We start from the raw sequence: 19,461 nt of genomic DNA on the forward strand, positions 1-19,461 counted from the left end.
CAGGACCAGTAGAAGACTTTCATGAGGCTAGCCAAAGGCTAGTAGGGTTCTTTTTCAAGGTCAACAGGCCTAGAGACAGAAGTATATATGCTTTAAAAGCATGAAAATTCTCTTTCCTTGACATCAATGAGTTAAATAGAAAAATGTACATGTAGGCAGCAATTTAGAGGAAAAGAGGAAGGGAGAGAACATGACCCATTTCCTCACTCAGTCAAAAAGAAAAAATTAAATAGAATACTGAGATTTGGTGTCATTACCCTATACTGCATATGTGTGTTGGCTGGTAAGCTATTAGCACATGACATGGCCTGGAGCTTTGCTGACCACAGAAATATGTACCACCTCCTTGTAGCCTCTTGAATGAACACCACACCACTGAAAGCATTGGTGGTGTGCATGTGTGTGAGCTTTTTGTCTCATAGAACCCAACATAGGCTGCTTTGAGGAGAATCCATTTCCATTCCACCCAGAGCTGCCCAAGGCAAGTCTGATTAGTTGTGAGAGTGAAAGAGAAAAGAGCAGACCCATTGTCTTTCTTCCCTCTGCTCCTAATTACAGGAGACTTTGGAGTTGAACACCAATTGCAATATTTCCTAGCAGTCATTCAGTTGACACAGACCTGACCCTGTGGGGGCTCTCAGAGAAGCACACGCCTTCACCATCACCCCATAGAGAAGTAGACCCTTTACAACCCGCCCTCAGTCCCCACCCACTGTATTTCCGCATACACACACATCCAGCTGTCCTCCCTGCTCTGTTCACCATGGTGACAGGAGTCTCCGCCCTCAACTTCCCTAAATTGAAAATTGGCAAAGAACCCAAGGAAGTGAATGTCCTCCCAATGAGCCAGAGTTTTGTGATGCACTGTTTGGATAATAGTATTCTAACAGAATACCTGGAAGTTACAGAGTATACTTTTTAAACAGAGCTACCAGTTAATAAACCCTAGAAATGTCTTAGGACTCCCAACAAAGAGTCCTCTGGGGACAGAGAGTCAGGCCAGTGCCTACATCTAGCTTGGGAAAAAGATTTCATCTGAAATGATGAAGACCACTTGCTACGTCATATTGAGAATGATTCAGGGGTGAATCAGGTCACCCTGGGGAGAAATGCTAGCATGAATTTGTGACATCTGCATTGGGAAAGGGGAGTGGCACATATTTGCCATCCTGAATGGGGTACATGTCAGACATTGTTTGACTCAACCCTCACAGCTTCCTTTACCATAAATGTCAGTGTCATTTCATAAACAAAGCATCTGAGTGGTTTACACTTAGAACAGGGTAGGATGCCTTGTTTCTGGGAGACATGGATTCCTCTAATCCCCAGTGAATGATGCTGACCTTGAAACTTTGCATTGACTCAAGTGGAACTTTCTTAGATCCGCATCACAGGTACTTTCCTTACTTCTGCCTTTCACTGAGGTTATACCTGCATATCATCCAAAGGTTCTCCTCCTCTGCCTTGCTGGTATCTGGCGCCCCTTTGGGAACTCCCCACCTCTCCTCTTCTCTCCGAGGTGATAATTACAGTTAGGTCCAGCATAACCCAGTTGGGGATCTGCTAGGCCTGATAAGGAAAGAAAGAAATTATACACCAAAGTTGCTGCAAGAATCAGTTGTGTTTACTGGCAGGAGCTAGGGGCACACCCCTGGGCCTCCATCACAGGGATCAGAGTGTAAGACTAGAAAACAGGATTCATGAACTCTAAGGCTATTTCTCCAGAGTCAGGATTTAATGTCCTGGCAAGGACCTTAGAGGATGGACAAATTTTCTGCTGGAAAAACTGATGGGCAATGCTGGGTGAAGTAGAAATGCCTACGCTGCCCTGATAGGTGAACAAGGAAGGGATGAGGAAGCAGTGGGCATGTTGGAGTGGGTATGTTAGGTGAAGGCAGAAGACCCACAAGCAGATGATGCTCCACAGAAAGCCTAGATGACACACCTTTCACCAAGGCCATCAGAGATGTGCTGGTGAGGGGTACCAGCATCACCAACATGCTCAATGGTGGCTCTGCTCTGCTGGCAGGGGCTGACCACAGATGGGGTAGGTGCAAAACTTAGTTTTTGAACATTTATGGTTAGAATCAGGGAGGACCTAGAAGTACTAACAACCAAGAGTCTATGCTTAACCACCAGAAGCCATAGGCCACAACCTATGACTGATAATGCCTGAGAAGCAGCCAAAGAGGCATGCCCATCAGGGAGTTGGTTAGAACAGTGTGGTATCCCAAGGGCAAAATAAACAGGCAGCCAAAAAGGGCTCTGCTTAGTATCTCCAACAACAAAGACACGAATAGAGGGGAAGGCCGATCCCTTATTTAGCTCCTAGATCTGAGCCAATTTTCAGATTTTGAATCCAGTCATGAAGGAGGCAGAAACCTAAAATGCCATGTCAGGCTGTACTGTGAAGATAGTTGTATTAGCTTCCTGGGTCTGCTGTAACAAAGTGTAATGAGTGGGTGGCTTAGAACAGAAATTTCATCTCTCTTGGTTCTGGAATTCAGAAGTCTGAAATCAATGTGTTGGGAGAGTCATGCTCTCTCTAAAACCTAGAGGGTAATCCTCCTTGCCTCCTCCTAGGGTCTGGTGGTTGTTGCAATCTTTGATATTTCTTGGCTTGTAAACACATCACTCCAATGCTGGCTTCACAGGACTGTCTTCTCCCCGTGTCTTCATATCGTCTTTCTTCTGTATCTGTCTGTCTCTGTGTTTGAATTTCTCCCTTTTATAAAAACTTCAGTCATGTTGGATTAAGGCCCACCCTAATGAACTAAACTCATCCTGATGTGATTAGATCTACAAAGATCCTATTTCCAAGTAAGCTCCCATTCACAGATATAGGGGACAGGACTTTAACATATCCTCTTTTGGGGGACACAATTCAACTCATAACAACAGTCCTCCTCCAAAGGCCATGTACTAGGTGACAAATCACTGGGGAAAGAGGAAGACACAAACTGTTCAAGGACTACTGGACACGGGGTGTGACAGTGACACCTGGAGAATCAAAGTGTCATCATGACCCCTCTGTTAGAGTGGGGACCTACAAGGCCAAACAGTAAGTGGAATCCTGGTTAATGTCCAGCTCACAGTGGTCTGCTGGCTCCACATGCCTGTGGTCATTTTCTTGTTTCCTAAGTGCACGATTGTAATTGGCATGCTTGGTAGTTGAATTAGTTCCAAAACTGGCCTTTGGGATAAAACCTATCACAGTGCAGAACACCACATCTGAAAATACCTCCATCAGCCAAGGTAGTAAATCAAAAACAATATTGCATTCTGAAAAAAATGTTAGAAATTTGTACCACCATTAAAGACCTTCAGGATATAAAGTGGTGGTATGAATCATATCTCCATTTAATTCAGTCTAGCCCCTGCAGAAACAGAATAGATCTTAGGGAATGAGATAATCTACAACAAATTAGACAAATAGCAACCCTGATCACAGGTGCCGTGCTGGACATGGTCCATGGCATGCAGTCATTGACTTGGCAAGAGTGTTCTTTTCAATTCCAATCAAGAAAGAGGATTAGAAATAGTTTGTATTGATGTGAGATGGAAAACAATATTCTATTAGAGCTTTGCCTCAGGGATATATGAATTTTCCTGCCTTCTGTCATAAAATAGTCTGAAGATAAGTGGACCATCTGAACATTCTATAGAACATAACGACATCATGGTGATTGGACAGAAGAAATAATAGGCAGATAGTTCACTGGAGAACGTGGTACGATACATGCATTAGGGAGGATAGGAAGTAAAGAAGGTCCCTATGAGGTTTCAGGGACCTGCCAGCTGGGCAGGAGCTAGTGACCCTGACCAGCAGGAAGAGAAAGGACTCTTTTTGCACAATGGGGCAGGAGGAATTCATGTGGAGCCCAGGGATCCCCTTGGGTGTCTCTTGGCACCTTCTCCCCCATAGTAACTGTAAATAGACACTCCTAGGAACCCCACACTGAAAAGAGGATCAGGTACCTCCAGGAATGAGACCTGGATCCCACTACCAGGTAAGCCACCATGATCTACCAAGATGAGAGATAACAGTGAGGGGCAATCAGATGGAAAGTGGAGAAAGGAGAGAATGAATAGGAGTTGTGGCCACTCTGCCACTAGCTTCCTTCCTTTAAGTGTCCCTTCTGGAGAAGAAACCATGGGATATACTGAGGAACTGTTCCCAGAGCCTGCACAGAGTAAACAGATCGCCACAGGTCATGCCCGGCGCTCTGAAATCCCCCTCTCCCTGCCAGGGACCACACGGCAGGGATGACAGTTGGGGCTCCTCTCTTAGGCAACTTGGGCTCAAGGACCTGCCATCTGTCTGCCAAAGTTTCCTTAAAACTCCACTGCACTCAGCTGTTTCCTCCCAGCTCTCCAGATATTCCTCTCTCCTTGGAAGGGCCAGACCCACATACTGACAACTTCCCAGCCTCCTGTGGCTTCCCCTAATCTTAGCTTCCTGTGGCTGCTGTACCAAATCATCACTAGCCTAGGGGCTCAAAACAACACAAATGCATTATCTTACAGCCCTGAAGGTCAGAAGTCTGAAATAGCCCCTCAGGGCTGCATTCATTCGGAACGCTGTAAGACAGAATCTACCCCTTGCCTTTTGTAGCTTCTAGAAGCTGCTCACAGTCCTTGGCTCCTGGGCCCTTGCTCGGGTCACTTAGACCCCTGCTTTTGTCATCAAGATTCCTCTGACCCTGCCTTCCTGTCTCCCAGTCTCCCTCTTATAATATAGCATCTTGTGATCATAGTGGGCCCACTCTGACAATCCAGGATGATCTCATCTCTTGATTCTTAATCTAATCACATCTCCAATGTCCTTTTTGTCACATGTGGTAGCATATTCACAAGTTCTAGGGAGTAGGGCACAGACATCTTTGTGGCATTATTCAGCCGACATCTTCCCATTTTCCCCATAGGCATGTGTTTCGCGTACATCTAATCTCATCTTGATACCTGCTTCTTGGAGAACCTGGACCACCCCCAGTACCCCTTACATCTAAGCAAGTAGGATCCTGGGCCCAGGCCCCATTCCTCAGGGGGCCTTGTGCTTTGGAGAGCCTTCCTCAAACTTTCCAAGCCCCCATATAATTCCTGGAATTGGCTGGGCTGACGGCGCCACTCTGGTTGAGGTTCCCTGGCCTGACTGAGACCTGTATGCATGCCAATCTCCATCTCCCTCTTAGAAATGTTTCCCAACCCCAGCCTGTGCATGGGTTAGAGCAGATGTTCTGAAGACATTTTAGGCTTGTGTTTTGGGGTTGTCCCAGGCCCTCCATCTCAGGCCCCAGTCACAGGACAGGAATTGCCTGAGTCAATGGCTCCAGCTGGCCTTCATGGTATTTCTTCTGGATTGCATGAGATTGAGCCATCAGGGTAATGCTCAGATGCTGATTTTGGATGATGCTCACACACATCAAGTATAAGATGAATTCAGTGCTCTGGGCAAACACCCATCTATCACAAACCCTTGGCTGGAGCAGCACTGGTGGCCCATACAACAGTTCTCCCTCCCCCATGTTTGTGTCCAGCAGTCCCCTGGCAGCTCTGGGAAGGCCTCTCATGGCTCTCTAGATGACATTCTGCCTTGCCAATGGGCCGTTCCAATCCAGGTCTGCTCTTGATTCCAGTCAATGTGATGACGTCATGCTCTTTAAGGGCTCAGGCTGTGTGGGAGGAGGGATGGACATTCCCTGATGAATGGGACCCTCTGGTTGTTGCACCCAGAGCCTCTGGTCTATCCTCCCTACTATTGGAGGTATGTGGAAAGCAGGGATGGAGTCTACATAGAAAGAGAACACACTCTAAGAATGTAGGGTGATGATACAAAGAGGTCAGAGAAGACATGGTTGGAAGATGTATTCTACCTTTATACTATAAAATTCGCCTTTTTCATTAATGAATATATATACTTTTTCACCATACAGAGTTACAAAAATTGTTTTACTTGCGATGACAATTTTCAAAATCCACTTTCTTGCTACTTTCTAATATGCAATATCGTATGATTAGCTATAGTCACCACACTGTACATTACATCCCTGTGGCTTACTCATTTTAAAACTGGAAGTTTATACCTTTGGACTCCCCATACTGTAAAATTCAGGATGATGCATTTCATGATCTGAGGATGAATTATCATAAAACCACGTGGCGATTCAGTCTAAGGGCAAGCCAGGGGTCCTTGGCTTTCTTTCTTTCTTTCCTTTTTTTTTTTTTAAAGTTTATTTATTTATTTATTTTTGAGAGAGAGAGAGAGAAATAGAGAGAGCAGAGGTGGGCAGAGAAAGGGAGAGAGAGAATCCCAAGCAGGCGCCATGCTATCAGTGTAGAACCCAAGGCAGGACTTGAACTCACAAACCCAATAAACATGAACGGAGCCAAAACCAAGAGTTGGATGCTCAGCCAACTGAGTCACCCAGGTGCCCCAGGCTTTGTAACCATAACCTCCACCTTGGAAGGTCGTGGGCCGCTACTCTGGCTTAATCCCACGGTACCACAGAGGCCCTGCCCACCCTATGCAGGTGCGAGGCGAGGAGGAAAAAGGTGAAGGAACTGTCACATGGAAGGTGAGTGCCAGCAGTGGGAGGTCGCTGGGGGATGAGCTTGAAGAATAAGTGAAGTTACCACTACCATGAGATGTCTTGTGTCTTAAGGAGAAGACAAAAGTCCCATCTGAAACAAACAAAACTTTCGTTTAGCGAGGACCGAACTAAATGTACCGGAAAAGGGGTGATGAAAGGTCACGTGCCAGAGGACACAGACAAGGAGGAGCCCAGACTCAGAAGGAGAAATCAGTCACAGGAAGGTGTCTCTTTCCTAAGAGATGAGAGAGAAGGGGAAAGAAAGAATAGGAAAGATGGAGACTGAGAGTGGAAGGAGGAAACCACAGAGCAGATGGCCTTAATCTTGTAAATGGGAAAAGAGGCAAGTTGAATTTGGCTAGGGCGGTGACGGGAGGCGGGGCTGAGTGGGGAGGCTGGACAATTCCCCTGGGGCCACAGCGGGCCAAGAATAGAGAATCCTGGGCGAGGAGCAGCAGTGGTTCCCAAGCTTGCCTCCTGAGAAGAATCTCAGGAAGGGAGTGTCAAAATGCAGAATCCCCAGCTCCTTCCCTGGAGACAGATTCAGTAGGACTGGGATGGGACCAAAAACCCTACACTGTTAGGACAGCTTGTGTCTATACTTAACATTAGGCAAGTCTGGGGAAACAGTGAATTCAAGCTCTGTTGAGCAACATGGAGAGCCCATGAGAGTCTGGATAACATGAAATCGAGGGGATTCACTTAGTATCCTTTTCAGGGCAAACAAAACATGCTGCCTAAAAGTCCATGAAGAGAAAACTTTTGATGGAATTTAGCAGTGTGGGTGGGTCTATCCAAGAGGGTGGAGTTTAGCCAGGAGGGTAGGATCTATCCCGGAGGATGGGGTTTATTCAAGAGGGTGGGTTTTATCCATTATCCAGGTAGGTGTGGTGGGAGGTCCAGGATGTGGGGGTTGATTGAACAGGACTGAAATGGTTGACCTTGGATACACACTTGGCTGAGACCAGAGAGATGGCCAGAGGGAATTGGTAGACTGAGAAAAGTGGAGGGAACAAGGTCAAGGTCAGGAGGTCAGGGAGGGTGAGGAGATGGGAGTGGTTTGAGGGGGAGATGGGAATTTCAGAGATGGACTAAAGAAGGGTATAGGCAGAGCTGCTCACCTGGGAGAAGCATATTCCCAGCCCACCCATTAGTCCAAGCACAACTTCCTAATGCAACGGTTTTACACATGCATTTGAGGAGGAAATTATTTTTATACTATAATGAACACATTCTATTGATCCCAATGGAATAGTAAGATTAAAAAAAAAAGACTTCAAAGACTTTTCTGCAGGCTGCCTCAGGCTCCATGACCGACATTGGTGCCCCTCTGTGGTCAGAAGGACAGGAAGGGGGAAGGAAGAGTTTGAGAAACACTGCTGAGGAATGTATACACTTAAAAGCTGCAGGACCAGCCCTGAAAAGAAGATCTCTCAGTAGGGATGGATGGCTAAAATTTAAGAAATTGCTAGTAACTGACAATTTTTACTCATATGAATAGCTACTTCATGTGATTCACCCTAATTCTGAGATTCATTTGGGAAGGGTTTCTCCCTTACCATCACCTGCACCATGTGGCCTCGAGGGGGCACTGCTCCTCCTTCTAAACTCTGCCCCAAAGGGCAAAGGCCACTTCCTTGGCTTCCTGAAAAACTACCAAGTTAGCGTTGGAACAAAGAAGACTATTTAAGAAGGAAGCAACACAGAGAGACACACGAATGTAGACAGTGCAACTCCCTGTCCCCTAAAATGTGGCCCCCAGACCAGTAGCATCAGCATCCCAGGGAGCAACATAGACTCCCAGGCCTCCAACCAGACCCACTAAATCAGAATCTGCATTTTAACAAGATTCCCAGGTGATCTAACTGCACCCTGATATTTGAGAGGCACTGATCTCGCTGGCAAGATTCTACTCATGGGACATCTACCTTCCTCATTTCAGCAACCTGGCTCTGCCTGCTGAACACCATCCTGCCTCCCACCCCCAGGAACCCTCACTTAGATCCCTTCACTCCTCAAAATTGACAGATAGCCTGGTCTTCCCTGTGATAAGTTCCTGTTTATGCATCTGCTCCTTCCCTCAGGATTTCAGGATATCCTATCTATTGCTGTGTAAGAAATGACTCTCAAACTTAGTTTAAAACAATAAACATTTATTTCTCTCACACTTTCTGTGCACTAGGAATCTGGGCATGGCTTAGCCTGGTAACCTTGATATAGAGTCTCTCTCATACTGCTGCAAAGGATCAGTGGTCATCACAAGGCTCCTTTGGAGGGCATTTCACTTTCAGGCTCACTCCTGTCAAGGGGTCAGCTGGCCTCAAGTCCTTGCTGGCTGTTGACCAGAAACATTAACTTCCTGCCACATGGTTGTCTCTCTCCACAGTGCTCATCACAATATATTAGCTTGCTTCCCTCAGAGCAGCAGCTCAAGAAGGAGAGAAGGAGGGGGCAGAGCCAGCCAGCCAGCCAGACAAGGCAAGCCAAACACTTCACCATCTTTCGTAACTAAGTCTTGGAAATGAAATTCCATCATTTTGCCACTTTGTGCTGTTGGCTAGAAGCAAGGCACTAGGTTTGTCCCAGCTGTAAGGGGAAGGGATTACACAAGAGCATGAATACCAGGAAGTGGGGACTGTTGGGAACACTCTTAGAGGCTGCTTATCCCAGAGAGAGAGTGACCTCAATTTAAAGGGCATACCCTCACAGGGCAACCATATCAGAATACAAGAAAAGATCCTCCATGGTCCTATTCTAAGTACGACTGACATTCAAGAGCGGGAGGTCCATTCTCATTTAATAGTAATTTTCAGAGTGATTCCATCCTAGCATCACTTGGGAGATCTTTACAAAATACCAGTGAAGAGTAATGGAATCAGAATCTCGAGGGATTGATTGTTTTTTAATTTTTATTTCTCAGCTGGTTGCATTGCAGAGTTAGGATTGAGAATTCCTGCCTCAGATGAACAATTCCAAAGACTATGATGCCATGGCTGGGGTGAAGGTCCCTAGGACAAAAGAAGGCGTGGGACCCCGTAGTTCAGAAATCTGATGGCTGATCTGCTAGGGAATGGATCAACAGGGATAGTGAGCCTGGGGATCCAGGCCTTAAAGAGCTGTTGGGGCTATCATAGAGGTTAGGAGATAAGACTGACAAGAGATAAATGACTTTCTACAACTCCTACCTTAACAAAACTTCCACCAAATCATGAAGCTACATGACAGTTACAAGAGTTAAGAAGGTACAGAGGGAAGACTGGTAAGAGGGAAGGTCAAGAAAGAAACCTATCCATTTGTAAAATTTGCCCTCAACTCCAGCTGATGGCTCCAAGGAAATGAACATAGAAAATAAAGGAAACTTACCTAATTAAAGTACCTCCTAATCTTTTATTCTATAGTCCATAGATGAACAGAAATTCATACCTGGAGAGGTCCTGTAGGTTACCTCCCCACCTTCACTTATATAGGTGAGGAAACAGAGGCACAGAGAGGTCACATAAGGGATCATGGCATTGTTGGGATTTGAACTCACATCTTTGAACCTGAGCCCAGTGCTCAAATCTCAGGCTTCCCTCAGACAGCACTTCTCTCTGAATGGGGTGGGCTTCATTCCTCCCCTTCACATCCATTTGAGAATGAGATTTACTCAGGAATTGCCCAAGAGAAAGCATTCTCTTTTGGCACTTCATGTCTCTTGGACAACATCTTTCAACGTAAAGATTTCAACAAGGGTTAGCCCAGAGTAGGTAGTAGGTCAGTGGCACATCATCAGCACGTAATCTACTTTGTTTGATGAGAACAAGTCACTGGGTTGATTATAGTCTCCAAATCTCCCAAGATCTCAACTTGAACCACGCCTGCTTATTAGAGGGAAGGAGTGTGCATCTGAGCCACAATCCAGTCTCAGATGGACCTTCAGCACTGCCCTACCCAGGGGCTTTATCCAATAAAATGGCTCCATTCTTCAGGCAATTTCAACCTTTAGCTCCCCCTCCCTACCAACCTTCTCTCCTGCCTGATCCATATCTCATCCTTATCCACTGTTCTCATTCTCAAGGACCGGGTCTCTCCCATTCCGTTGCTATGGTCACAAACCTCACCCAAAGCATACCAGCACTGTGGTGTTCATAGATGTTGGCTGACTTCCAGGCAGATGTAGAGCAGTTGGGGAAGAAAAAGTTCTACTCTGAAAGCTGTGGTCCAAGGCTGTTCATTGGACATCTCTCCACTGTGAGCCGAGTCTTTCAGAGCTGTCCATTGGCTGTCATGTGTGACTGAGAAGCAATTGTTCATTTCTCTGCCCTACACCAGCTCCTTGGGAGCCTCTAACCCAAATCTTAAAGAGCTAAATAAAGCTGTTCCCAGAGCTCAGGACCCTGGCTGGTTACCAAACATTGAAAACTTTACCAGTTGCCACCAGTTCCAAATCTCTAAGCTCTTAAGAGAGTCATGAGGAATGTTGCCCCCCAGAGGTCCAGCCCTGGCCCATTGCTGATGCTCTTGAGTGTCCCATGACCCGAACTGACTCTCCAAGAAAGAAAGAAATGTATGGTAGAAGAGGTAAAGAAGCATGAAGAGAACAGAGATGTAATTTCTTTAAAACAAAGGAAAGCCTTCTTGTGGGTGAATGCACAGCTGTCCCTGGATGATTGATATTGCCCCAATACTTGTCTTCACTGAAATTACAAGCAAGAAAAAAATCTGAAAGGTTCTTCAGTAGTACCAACACTACCAAGTAACATCTATCCCTTAGGGGTGGACAGCCTGCTTTATCCAGGTCAAGATTCTACCTGGAATCCTCCAACGGGAAAATGCATAGGGCACTATGCAGGTCAAAAAGCAGCACAAAAATGTAGAATTTTTTTTTTCATTCTCCACTCTTCTGCTTACAAAGCAAGGAAGACAGGCTGGTCCCTACCCCACAATAGGTGCTGAATCCTTACAGAGCCCTGGCTGGAGGTGGGGGAAGCAGGGAGGTGCTAACAAGTACTCACCCAGTGAGAGGCAATGGGAAGGGGTGGGCAGAGGCTATTTCCACTGGCCAACCACCTTCTGATATCCAGGGCTACCAAGAGCCCTCCCAGATCTCATTTTTGTCATTAGCTGGCCCAGAGGTACTTTGCCAAAAGCTGTTATGTCTTTGCTAAGGGGTTGCCAAAAGAGAATGGAATATTGATCCTCATGGAGCAACATACTTCATTCACCTTTAGAAGGAACAGATAAAACTATCTCTTTCCAATGGGAGAGAATATGATCATAAGATAATAACTAGCTGAAAATTAATGAGAAAGATGTCAAAAGATGCTTTGGTTTTATTTCTTCATAATTTTCGTGCTCACTTGGAATACTTTATTTAGCTTATTATTTAAGTTCAAATGTGTTCATAAAGATTTAGAGTTTAATTTTTAAATTGAGGGACAATGTGTGTACCTCTATAGCTTGCAAAGCAATCACGAGTACAAGCCTCATGGCATGTCCAAGTCTCCATTAAGCCTTCACCACCAACAGCTTTTAAAAGTAGACCATAAGAGGGGCGCCTGGGTGGCTTAGTCGGTTAAGCGTCTGACTTTCGCTTAGGTCATGATCTCAGGTTTTGTGGGTTCGAGCCCCGCGTCGGACTCTGTGCTGACTGCCAGCTCAGAGCCTGGAGCCTGTTTCAGAGTCTGTGACTCCCTCTCTCCCTGACCCTCCCCTGCTCACGCTGTCTCTCTCTCTCTCCTAGAAATAAATAAAAATATTTTAAAAATAATAAAAGTAGACCATAAGTGCAGGGAAAAAAGATCCTGGGTCCTAGGCTGAAAAGGCCAATATTTGAAAGCATAGCAGCTATCACATTTTTCAGTAGAGATAGTACAATCCCTGTGCTTCCCTTTCTATTCTCTTTCCAACAGGACCTCCCCTCCCAGCACCCACATCAGTCCAATTTATTCAGAAAGACTCCTGGTCTCTGCAAAGGATACTGAGATGAGCAGAGGCCGACAGAGTAGAGCAGGAAGACACCTCAACTAGAACCAAACAAATAGAGCCTGAAATATCTTCAGAAGTTGCTGGCGCTTTATTGAGACACACTGTCTCTTGAAAGACAAGGACAGTTGGAAACTTCTTACACCACCAAAAGTTGGCCCCCTCTGCCTCGTGAATGCAAACACTTTCTCCCTCCACAGTGCCTGACTGTTATCGCCCCATCGCTCAGACTCATATGCACAGAGCTCAGCCTCACCCAGGCCCGAATCCCCTATGGATAGCTGCTCTGAGACCCACCCTGAAGCTGAGCAGCAAGATGAGCAATGTTTTCCACTGTGAGCGGGAGATGGGCTAAGCTGCATGTGGGTGAATCATGAAAGCCTGAACAGGGAGGCAGATTAGGACCACAAGGCAACTCCACTTAATAAAGGCTGCTGCCTCCCCCCTCCCCACCAAGAAGAGGCCTGGAGAGGAGATGTACCACTTTCCAAGTAGGTAAGAGAAAATTCACGTTGTTGTTTGTTCTTTTCCTTCCTTCCTTCCTTCCTTCCTTCCTTCCTTCCTTCCTTCCTTCCTTCCTTCCTCCCTCCCTCCCTCTCTCTCTCTCTTTCTTTCCTGAGTTTCAAATATCTGGAAGGCTCACATGCAACTGGCAGCTGTTGACTTCCTGAGCCTGTAAAAAAAAACAAAAAACAAAAAACACCAAGTGTGAGGACCCAGCGCAGCATATCTGGAGTTCAATAGATGTTAGTTCAGATGTGGCTCTGCCACTTCCTAGCTGTGCTACCCTGTCAGTCACTCACCCTCCTGGAGTCTCAACACTCTGCAACGTGTAGCCACTTCCCCAGCTGCCTTGTCATGAGGCTTCAAGGAAGGAATCCACGTGGCAGGCTCATGTGATATCTGTTCCAAGTGGCTGGCACATAAGAGGTGCCCACTAAATCTGCTCCGAGAGAGTGAATGTATGTATTTTCGGTGTCTGGCACACAGTCGTCACTTGGTAACTGTTGATTTTGTCCCTTTCCTTTTCCAGATGAGCAGCCGCCATGGTGCTGGTTCCAACAGCCAAGCCAAATTCAAGCCAAAAATATCGCTTATGGGAAGGGCTAGATCACCTCTGCAAGGTGCTGAGGGAGAGTTTACAGACCAGGATTCCAGCCCTGCTTCTGTTATGAGCTAGTTGTGCCGCTTTGCACAAAACTACAGTTTCTCCTTCCTTTCTTCAGAGCCTCCATGTTCTTTATATTTAAAAGGAGAATGTCAGGGGTGCCTGGGTGGCTTAGTCGGTTAAACGTCCGACTTTCGCTTAGGTCATGATCTCGCGGTTCGTGGGTTCGAGGCCCGCGTCAGGCTCTGTGCTGACTGCCGGCTCAGAGCCTGGAGCCTGTTTCAGAGTCTGTATCTCCTTCTCTCTCTGACCCTCCCCTGCTCACGCTGTCTCTCTCTCTCTCTCTCCTAGAAATAAATAAAAAAATATTAAATAAATAAATAAATAAAAGGAGAATGTCAGGCCAGAGCCATAGTTGAAAACCATTTGATAGCACCAAAACCCTTTCTTTACAAGAAACCTTACACAGAACCTCAACTGAATAAAATGATTCAAGGGAGAGGAAAAAGGCCTAAACCTGAGTCTGCTCAGCTTCCCAGCTCAACTGCTATTAGAGGTTGAAAGAAAGGCATTCCTGAGCAACCCCTAGTGTTCCCTGGAGCACAGTTAGAGAATCCTAGGACTATATTCTAAATCTGATGTTTTGTGATTGCTTACAGAGTAACTTGGGCACATTTTTGAGCCTGACAAAGTTAGATCAAGGCTAATGTGTAACACATACCAGAAAGAATACAACCAAGTCTCTATTTCATACTCATCTCCTCAGACCTGCACTCTGGGAATAAGCCACTTGGCAGGAAGTTCCCCTTAACTGGTTTCAGCTGGAGACTCAGCAGCAGTGACTACAGCACTGGGGAAGAGGAGAGAAGATGGGGAAGTAATGTGGAAAAAAGTGTCATCTCATCCTGAAAAGAGCATCCTGTGAACACAAACCATTTTGAGGAAAGGGTGGAAATAGAGCCTGCACTAAATTAGCAAGCAATAATAGAGGGGTGGGGTGTAGGGGAAAGAGCACTAGGTAAGAAATCAAAACACCTAATCCCAGGTAGGCAGCGACCGCTGACCTTGAGCAAATCACACCTGTGTCTCAATTACCTCAACAGTAGGGCTAGACCCGGTAACGTCTATGGGACTTTTCCAGCCATAAACTTCTGCAAAGAATTGCAGGCACTTAAGAATATTGATAACAATGTTGTCATTGTTAGCATTTCCCAGCTACTTGTGTTCATTATCCTTAGTCTTCAACCATGACACTAGTACCACATCTGAGGCCGTTGGCGGGGCTTAGGACCTGCATGTAAAGGAAAGGGGATGGCTTTGTATGTGCAAGATCAGTCTGTATGACATCTCCTAGAGGGCTTTGTGCTATAAGTCAAGCAATCTCGGCATATGTGAGCACTTACCAAATCCAGGAAAGGCAGGTAAACATATGCAGGCTGGTAGAATTGTCTAATTATCTGCAAGGATTTCCTATAGCTCTGTTGCTTAGTTCATGGTTTCTGAGGTTACACTTTGAGGGCCTCAGAATTACTATGCTCATACTATTACTTTTTTTTTTTTTAACCTCCTAAATCAAATGACCCTAAAGTTAGAAACAGGAAGAACCAACACAGGCAGTGAAACTCAATGCATTAACTGAACCCCAGGTATGACTGGACTAGGCTTCAAGTCACAGGTGAGTCTTACAAGGTGACCATTTACCTAAAGGGGTCACTGAAGGTAAATATAGCATTTTTAAGGAGGGCATGCATCTTGCCTCATTAACTGTTTGGAGCAGCATTCCATCTGGAACCTGACTGCCAGCTTGGTGCCCTATGTCTTCTCCAGCTTTTTAGCTCCAAGTCTTATCAGGACTAACCAGATGGCCCCTGGTTTTATGTATCCAGCTTTGTCAACAGCAGGAGCAGAGACCCGTAGCCAGGTAAGACGGGAGGTAAGGCACTACGTGGGGCAGTCACTCATTATGGACAGAATGTCAGCCTATATACGTTAGAATACTTTCAACAGCAAGTAACAGAATGCTCAGCTCAAGCCAGCTTTGAGAACAAGGATATTTTTATCTCAGATGATAAGATGTCCGGCAAGCTCCAAGGGGATTAAAATTGTGGTTTGGCAATGTCATCAGGAACCCCAGTTCCTTCCAGCTCTTGGCTCTACCGTCCTCAGGGTGTTGGTATTGGCCTCAAGCAGCTCGTACCCCGGTTTTAAGATGCTTTAGCAGCCCTGGCTTCACATCACATTGCGGGGCCATCAATCTGTGCAGCTGTCCAGAACTCTGTCCTTGGAGGGGCCCCACACCTGTTTTATTCTTTGCTGGCACCATTTTGAAAATCTTAAAAATATTATCTTTGAACTCAGGTTTTATGAGTAAAGTTCTGTAGGGTAGTGGAGCATGCCCAGGAACAAAGGAGATATACACAATATGCATGGCTGCCCTTCCCTGCTGCCCCATTTACATGCAACGTTTGTGATGCCCATGAGCACAGAATCCTAGTGGATGGACCCACATGCATGGGAGTCCAGTGAGACTCAAGGCCAGTGCCAGGTAAACATGATAAGCCTATGCTGAGTAAGCCAGGACACTGATGGCCCCTGGAAGCCATCCTTTCTGTGCAAACCAAAAATTGCTTTGAACACAGAAAAAAGACAGCAGAGTTCTAAGAAAACACAAATGACAGAGGAACCCTGTGCAATCCTTTCTAATTCATGTCACTTCCCTGTATTGGCCAACCACGTACTCTGAAAATTATGACATAGGAAGACAGACGTGGTTGGCTAATACATCTGTGTGGACTATTCCAGAAGAAAACCCAGTAAAACTCCAGCCTGTAACTCCCAAAGCCTCAATTTCTTGCCTTGTTCTTATCCCTTGACTTTTCCCCCCTTTCTTTTATCACCAAACAGCAGAGCAGTTACCTGAGTTGTATGCAGTAGTTTATTACCCTGTAAAGGTCTGGCCAGAACACAATATCCTCTTTCTAGAGGCAGTTCCATCTGGCTGCTGCTGGCTGGCTGGTGCCCCCATTCTCCTTTCCTAAAGCAACAGCTACAGCAACTGCTCTCCAACTTGGTTAGTTTCCCAAAGATCGTTTTGTGACGAAAACAGGTTTATCAGCCCCAATGCTAGGAGGATGACTTATTTTTCACTGTGCACTATTTGTAATATTTACACTTCTTACAGTGTGCATATATTACCTATAAAAATAATTTAATATGTATATTAAGAAACAGAACTTACTTGCTTCTGAAAACAAAAAAAACCCGCAAATGCAAATCTCTTTCATGAAATATGGAAAAATATTAGCTTTTGAAATGATGCCAACAAGAAATACTGTAAGTGAGCTAGAATTCACCCTGGAAAAAAGTATAGCTCTTTTCAAAGAGTGACATTGATATATCCAAGGCTGGTCACCACTCCTTTGAGAGTTTCTTAGAGAATATTGGCAAGCAACTGCTCCTCCTAGACCTGCTGTGAACACAAGCACTGCACAGTTCCCTCTGCCCAGCCCATTGTCACACGACCAGTCCCCACACTGGGACCTCACCCCCAGCCAGCCTTCCTGCTGGGCTGACCTCCTACTTTCTCAGCAGAAGAGAGGAAGCGGGTCACACGGGGAGCACACGCTGGGAGTGGTGGGGAAGTGCTGGAAAAATTTCTTCTTCCTTCTTCCATTACATGTTGTTGTGCTTTAGCCACACCCCAAACCAGCTCATGCATGGACTTGTTAGAGAAAAAAGACTGTGGAGCGAGCGGGGAGCTGAAGATGCTTCAGTCCTCCCACCCAGCTTAGCGCCACCCCCAGAGATACAGAGCAGGTGCATGTAGCAGCCAGAGCTAGAACCCAGGGCACTATAGTCATTGGCAAGTTCTCTCTCCTCCAACACAGTTCCTAACTTCCCAGTCTCACCCTTCCTGTACATGCCCAAGACCAACTTTTGTCCAGAAACAAGAAGATACCTATTCTGCTTCTATTTCCATATAATGGTCCATGTAATACTTATTTGTTTGTTTGTTTGCTTACTTACTTATTTACTTATATAGAGAGAGCACAAACAGGGTAGGGGCAGAGAGAGAGAGGGAAGAGAGAGAATCCCAAGCAGGTTCCCCACTATCAGTGCAGAGCCTGAAACAGGGCTCGAACTTGACCTGTCCAAAATCAAGAACTGGATGCTTAATCGACTGAGCCAACCAGCACCCCTGGTTCATGTAATATTTAAAGCAGAACACAACTGTAAGAATCAACCTCCATCATTTTTTAAAAAATTTTTTAACATTTATTCATTTTTGAGAGACAGAGACAGATCATGAGCAGGGGAGGGTCAGAGAGAGAGAGAGAAACACAGAATCCGAAGGAGGTTCCAGGCTCTGAGGCACAGAGCCCGATGTGGGGCTCGAACCCACAAACTGTCAGATCAGGACCTGAGCTGAAGTCGGACGGTCAAGCGACTGAGCCACCCAGGCGCCCATCAACCTCCATCATTAAAGCAAACTTTTTATTTCTTTAATAAGATTAGAGAGTGTTGTAGAAGCAGTGTTGTCTACATCAGGGTTTCTCAGCTTCTGCACTGTCGACATTTCAGTCAGAATAATCCTTTGCAGTGGGGGCTTCCCTGTGCTCTACATGGTGTATAGCAGCATTCCTGGCCTCTACCCACTAGACGCCAATGCACCCTTTCCCCTCAACTCGTAACATCTGAAAGGGTCTCCAGACATTGCCAGATGTCTCCTGAGAGACAAAATTATCCCTTATTGAGAACTATGGATCTAGAGGAAACTACATTATTTGGCTGTCATTAGAAAACACTTATCAAGAAAAAAAAGATTCAAAGTTGCTCTGGCTTTGCAGCTAAATATTATGGGAGAGTGAAAGTCTGAAGCATTTCTGCACTCTGGCTTAGTGTTTTCACATGATCTTTCAAACCACCACAGTGGCCAGAGCCCAGAAGAGCATGCAAAGTGGCCACTGGAACACCCTGCTCCTTCTGCCTGGTGTCCTGTACCTGGAGCTGATGGGGAGTCCCCTGGAGTCCTCTTTCACAGCTGAGTCCCTGTGCCCAGTGCATCTAGCTCTATAGTCAAAACTGGGCTCCGATTCGTGGGACAGGTGCCTTTATGTCTGTGTTTTTCTTTTTTTCATTTTTTTAAAGCCAGTACATAAACAATACACACATGCTATGGAGGCACCTGGGTGACTAAGTCAGTTGAGCATCTAACTCTTGATTTCTGCTCAGGCCATGAACCCAGGTTCATGGGATTGAGCACCAGATCGGGCTCTTTGCCAAGTGTGGAGACTGCTGAAGATTCACTCTCCTTCTGCCTCACTCACTCTCTCTCCCTCTCTCTCAAAATAAAAAAATAAAATTAAAAAAATACACACATACTATTATAAAAACCTAACAATACAGAGTGAACATATATTTATTTTAGTGAGAAGCCCCCTCCATCTTTCTCCTTTGCCCTTGGGTGACATTCAGTTATCATTTTGTTAGCAATTTTCCTGGATCATTTTCCATGTATTTACATAGATAACGAACTAATTAAAATTGTATATTTTAAGTTCCTTCCTTCCTTCCTTCCTTCCTTCCTTCCTTTCCTTTTTTGAGGCAGAGAAGGGAAGAGAGAGAGACAGAATCCCAAGCAGGCTCTGCGCTGTCAGCACAAAAACTGACATGGGGCTCGAACTCACAAACCATGAGATCATGACTTGAGCTGAGACCAAGAGTCAGATGCTTAACTGACTGAGCCACCCAGATGCCACTAAAATTATATTATTTTTAATGTAATTCTAGATTTATTTT

The sequence above is a fragment of the Crocuta crocuta genome, unplaced genomic scaffold, assembly GCF_008692635.1.
Source record: "Crocuta crocuta isolate KB4526 unplaced genomic scaffold, BGI_CrCroc_1.0 scaffold24, whole genome shotgun sequence".
NCBI lineage: Eukaryota > Metazoa > Chordata > Mammalia > Carnivora > Hyaenidae > Crocuta > Crocuta crocuta.